Source organism: Eufriesea mexicana, unplaced genomic scaffold (genome assembly GCF_001483705.2).
Source record: "Eufriesea mexicana isolate 0111107269 unplaced genomic scaffold, ASM148370v2 scaffold3780, whole genome shotgun sequence".
Lineage (NCBI taxonomy): Eukaryota > Metazoa > Arthropoda > Insecta > Hymenoptera > Apidae > Eufriesea > Eufriesea mexicana.
The window spans coordinates 270,392-276,673 of record NW_016911795.1 but is presented as its reverse complement, the minus strand read 5'-3'; positions in this window follow the sequence as shown (position 1 = coordinate 276,673).

Sequence of the window (6,282 nt, the reverse complement as noted above, 5' to 3'; positions counted from 1 at the left end):
TTTCTTACAAGATTGGCTACTTTCCCCAATCTTCAGAAATAAATCATAAATCTTCTTCACCCTAAGATCCCTGCTGAGATCAGATCAAGAGACCTCTAACATCCAAGTAAACATCGTCACGCCTAACTCAAAATGGCCTAAAAGACTCACGTTTGATTACGAGATCTACCACAATTGCACTACCTCAGATAGTTCCCTCAATCTTCATCATTAAACCCCCAATATTTGTCCAATTATTATTGCCATTTAAAATTTCTGTATTTACACCTAACTACGATACAAGATTTTAGGAAGCTTTCTTACAAGATTGGCCACCTTCCCCAATCTTCAGAGATAAATCATCAATCTTCTCTAACTTAACATTTCACCCAAGATCCCTGCTGAGATAGGATCACGAGACCCCTAACATCCAAAGCAAACATCCTCGCGTCTAACCACCTAACACTCGAGATGACCTAAACTAAAAAAGCTCCCTCGCAATTACTCAGCCCTGTCTCTCGGTCTCCAGCAATGAATCACCTTCCAATTAACATCCCCATCTAGAGCTCCCTGTCTGATCCCATCCCTGGATCCGATCGCGATATCACCAAAACTAGAAGCAATATCTCCTCGATATTAGATCATTCGCTGTTCCAAGCGGCGTGGAAGAGCCTGGACCCGAGGTTCGATCGGACCAACGCGAAATTCCATCGGGATCCACGTTTTTCCTTCCGGAGCCGCGGAACTTGTTGAACTATAGACACCGTGAAGTTGCCGAGTATCCGTTCGCGACGACGTTCCAAGGCATATATCGAGCCTGTGTATCCGGTTTTCGGACTAATAATTTTGCGGACAACTTCCGGCCCATGATTGCCCAGGAAACTGCTAATGCGTCCTACATACACGTACACGTGGATACGTGGAACGCGCACCGATAGAGGATCGAACGTTTCCTCTAGTTGGCTGCAAGGTACACGCGAGCAATCGAGATTGCTTTTCGCGGGAAATCTTTTCGCCCATCCCTCTCGACCTGTGTCTCTATTACACGGCATGGGAAAGAACATCTGGCTCTTCGATACAGACGAGGGAAAATTGTTTGGAAATTCGCGCGGGGAAATAATGGACCCCGAGTCGCCTCGTGGACGTGTATTAATTACACGATTCCTGATACCACTTTTAGCTGGGATCGGTCGTCTGGGATACAGGGTACTTTGGTGTAACTGCGATTTTATGGCAGTGAGAATTTTTGCGGATTTTTAAACAATTATTGATTTTTGTTTGTTCGTTACAGAATATAGGGATTACATATTTTTTGGTGGATTATTTTTTGGAGAATTTAAAATAATTTTTATTATTATTTTCTTTGTTACGTCTCGTTCTTTACGGTATCAGAAAATAATGTAATATATTTTCTGGATGGGGAGTTGTAGAATTTTAGTAATTAGTTTATATATATCATTATTATATACTAAAAAATGTAATATATCTTCTATTCGGTCTATTCTTTCGTTTATTCTACGAGCAGCGTATGGAAATTTGAGGAATATAAACTTCGTGACTATTCCGGGAAATTTGGGACTATACGGGAAAATTCGAGACTGTACTGGAAAATTCCGAATTAGCCTGGAAACGTCGGGGACTACTGCGGAAAATTCGAAGATTTTTCTGCAGAATTAGAAGTTATTGCTGGAAAATTCAGGACTATATAGGCACATTGCGGACTATTCGGAAAATGTGTGAAAATTCCGGACTATTCCGAAAATTTGAGACTATTCTAGAAAGTTTAGAGCTATTTTCGGAAAATTCGAAGCTATTTCTGGAAAATTAGAAGTTGGTGCTGGAAAATTAAGTACTACATCGGCACATTGCGGACTATTCGGAAAATATGTGAAAATTTCGGACTATTCTGAAAATTTGAGACTATTCTAGAAAATTTAGAGCTATTTTCGGAAAATTCGAAGCTATTTCTGGAAAATTAGAAGTTATTGCTGGAAAATTCGGGACTATCTCCGCGCATTGCAGACTATTCCGAAAATTTGAGACTATTCTGGGAAATTTAAAGCTATTTTCGGAAAATTCGGGACTATCCCGACACATTCCTGAGTATTTTAGATTCTCCAATATTTTAAGGTTAATAATTTTTGTCATTAATTTGTTTATAAACTGATCCAAATTTTGTGTAAATCATTAAAAAATGTAATATATCTTCTGGTGGGTTGTAGAATCTTAATAATTAGGTTATATGTACCTCCATAATTCTCCAATATTTTAATGAAATTTATATCACTATTCCTTTATACATTACTCAAAATTATACCTATCCTTTTCGTCACACCACCGAAGAATATAACACATTTTTGTTGACATGCAGAAATTGAGTAACTGTACAATTTATAAGCATCGCTATAATTATTCAAGATTTTAATATGCTTGCCATAACATTTTCGAAGAAACGGTCAAAATTCCGCAATTTTTCTTCACACAATTGAAAAATAAAATCCCCTAAACTTTGGTACAATTATTTTTCGTGAATCGTGCGATGGGAAGGTGGAAAATCTGCGGATACAGGATAAGACCTATGGACACAGCGGTGATATTCAAAAATTCCCTAGCTTATTCACTATCTTTATACGGTTCGCATTATTTCCCATGCCCGTTCCGGAGCTTTATTTTCCCCGCTTGGGGAAACGAAAGACGGCACAGCAAACCGTTATTCGGCTGCTTGCGACAACTTTTTCATGCGGGATCACGTTCACCCTGATCCAACCCGTGTCTCAACGGGTCTGGCCGTGCCGGAAAGCCCCGAGATTTTTCCCGATACTCGAAGCTAATGCGCCCGCGTCCTGGCCGAAATCGCTCTGACCCGATCTGCGCGGAATTATTTAGCAATTTAACCGGGGGATCCCACGCGAAAATAGAACTATTCTGCGGTTCGTTCGCGTCGTACCGAATTACCATGTCCCTCGAACACGTAAAATGGCTGCCGGAAAATTTCGCGTTCGCCAAATATTCGCGATAAAATACTCGGTGAAGAGGAGAATCTCGGATTTTGGTATCTCTGCAAATTTCCCGGAACAGGGGAAACAATCCTTGGGAATGGATTTGTGGGATACTTGAGGAACGATAAGCTCGGAGTTTATCCTACGCGCGGCGTATGAAAATTTGAGAAGTATAAACTTCGTGACTATCCCGGAAAATTTGGGACTATATGGGAAAATTCGAGACTGTACTGGAAAATTTCGAATTGGTCTGGAAAAGTCGAGAAAATTTGAAGTTATTGCTAGAAAATTCGAGATTATATGGGAAGAGAAAATGCGTGAAAATTCCGGACTATCCCGAAAATTTGTGACTATACTGGAAAATTCAAGACTATACCGACACATTCTTGAATTTTTTGGAAAATTCTGGACTATCTCGGAAAATTCGGGACTATTCCGGGAAATTTCTCACTGTCCCAGAAAACCACTGACTACTTTGGAAAATTCAAGACTATCTCGGCAAATTTCATACCACCCCTGAAAATTCCTGACTATGCCGGAGAATTCAGAACGTCTTTAAGAAATTCTGACCTACCCTGGAAGTCTCGTGCTCACCCAAAAAAATTCCACCACCTCGAAAAACCCCAGACTACCCTGGAAAATTCTATCTCCACTCCAAAAAATGCAGAAATAACCCGGAAAATTCCAAATTCTCGCAAATAATTTGACGAACCAAGATCTGGAATACAGTCACGAGAACCAACAACCCAAACCAACAAGCCAGACCAACCATCGCGGAACCAATCGCGGAAACACGATGCCTTGCTCTGCGAAAATTTCTCGTAAGCCCAGAGGCCACCACCGCGGATGCCCAATTATCTTAATCAATCCCTAGACCCGAACGAGAAGACTGCATCGGTGCGGCCAGTGGGGTCCGGGGTGAGACCCATCGGGCAGGTTTCGTTAATAAGGAAGAAAGGCTTTTCGGGCTCGCGGGGTAGGAAAATCGATGTATCCAAATTGAAAGGGTGGGATAGGCGCGAATATCGAGGCAGCTGGAATCGTTGTGAAAGCTCCGGGTAAATATCCAGAGTGCTTGCGAGCTGCACCTACGCTCGGTCGATACTCTAAACGGGGAAAACGGCAAGATACTCCCTTTTTATTTAAAGCCAGAGAGACAGACGCGAACAGGAGAGAGGGACGGATGGATGGAGAAAGGGGTCTGGTTGGTTCCGCGCGAGGAGAAAGTACATCGAGCGAACCCGGGTACGAAAACACGCGTGTGAATATTCAACCTCCGGAATATTCAACCGGGGAAAAGATGAAGAGGAAAGGGAGAGGGAGCCGAGTCCAGTCTATCGTCGAAATTCGCTGCAGGTCATCCAGTGGAGAACTCGATTTATGCCAGACGACCAACGGGCGAAGCTGGTCGCTGGAAAATGCCTCGCTACGACTCGTTTGTGGCGATAAATTCAAATAGGGTGGAGCAAATGACCCTATCAAGGGTTGGGCCGGCAGATTATAGAAATAGTGAAATAAAAATTACGCTGTCGTTCCGAATTTTCGAAATTTTCGAATTTTCCAATGCTCGACTATACAACACGTATTGTACGAAAATTCTTTCGCGAATAATTTATCTATAATTTGTGTAAAATTGAAATACAGTTTTTTCGAGAATCGCAAGAAAATTACATTATCGTTCAAAATTTGCGGAATTTGCGAATTTTTTCGTAGTCGATTTTGACGACACGTATTGTACGAAAATTTTTCCGCCAATAATTTATCTATAATTTGTGTAAAATTGAAGTACAGTTTTTTCAGGAATCGCGAAAAAATTACGTTATCGTTCAAAATTTTCGAAATTTGCGAATTTCTCCGTGGTCGATTTTAACGACACGTATTGTACGAAAATTTTTCCACGAATAATTTATCTATAATTTGTGTAAAATTGAAGTACAGTTTTTTCAGGAATCGCGAAAAAATTACATTATCGTTCAAAATTTTCGAAATTTGCGAATTTCTCCGTGGTCGATTTTGACGACGCGTATTGTACGAAAATTTTTCCGCGAATAATTTATTCATAATTTGTGCATCTTGATTTCTCCTATATTTTTTTGCAGTGTTATATGAAAATTTTTCTGCGAATAATTTGCGCATCTCAATTTCTTTTCGAATATAAAGTTTTTTGCAATGCAACGGCAGGCGAATCAAATTTAACGCGAATATTGCTGTAAGTGGGGGGGATACGGATTGAATATAAAGCGGCTGGAGTTAATTGCAGAATAATAAAAATCTCATCAACAAATAATAGTAATGAATTTTTTTTTATACAAATTCCCTTCAGCTTTATGAAATTCTAGATTCATTTTCGAAGTTATTGGTTTTCGAAGAAATTTAATTACGTTACGTTTCGCGAAATTGCTTTATTAATATTTTATTAACTCTCTTCTGATTGAAAATCGTGCGACACGTCGGGAAATCGATAGGTAAGATTCGTGCAAAAGTTTCGGAGCCGTTACGCGCAAGATAGAACTTGGAAATTTCGCAAGTTGGCCGAGAATTCCGCTGCCCGGGAAAATATTTTAGTTGAAAATCTGTCGAGGTGATGAGTTATAAATTGTTATTGAGTAGAAAAGTCTGATAGTTTGGATGATCGATTGATTCGGTATAACAGAAATCCATGTTTTGGTAACCATGGAGCAAACACATCAAAAGAGGGAAGGATATAAGCCTCTTAAAAGTACATACGTGATAAATGTGAAGCATACCATAGAACAACGAACACGTACAATTAATCCCAGTACCACATACAAAAATTTACCACTAATGACAAACTCATAATTAAATAAAACACCTAATCACGACTATACTACCAAACTATATCTACGTATGTATACTCCATCAAAAATACATTGTCACCAATTTTATGAATATTATACCTCTTTTTCTCAAATTTGACATAAAATTTGTCCATTCTTCCATAGTTTACGAGCAAAGTTACTTCTATCAGGAGATATACGAGACACCCTGTATAGATCGAATGGATATAGTCACACGTTGAATTTTTAAGTTATTACTCTACAAGGAACAGGCAATTCTCGCTAATTCTCCCCTGGGATCACGGAACAGGTACATCACGATAATCGACGACTCAATAATCTTCATTACCGTAAATGAAAAGGCCAAGCAGAACCGTGTGCCCATTGTAAGAGAACACGGAGAAGCATCCCCTCGAAGATTAATAAGGCTTTAGCATTTTACGTGAGATACAGGATGGGAGATAAATGGTCCGTTGGTCTAGGGTTCTTGATAGATAAGAATGTCG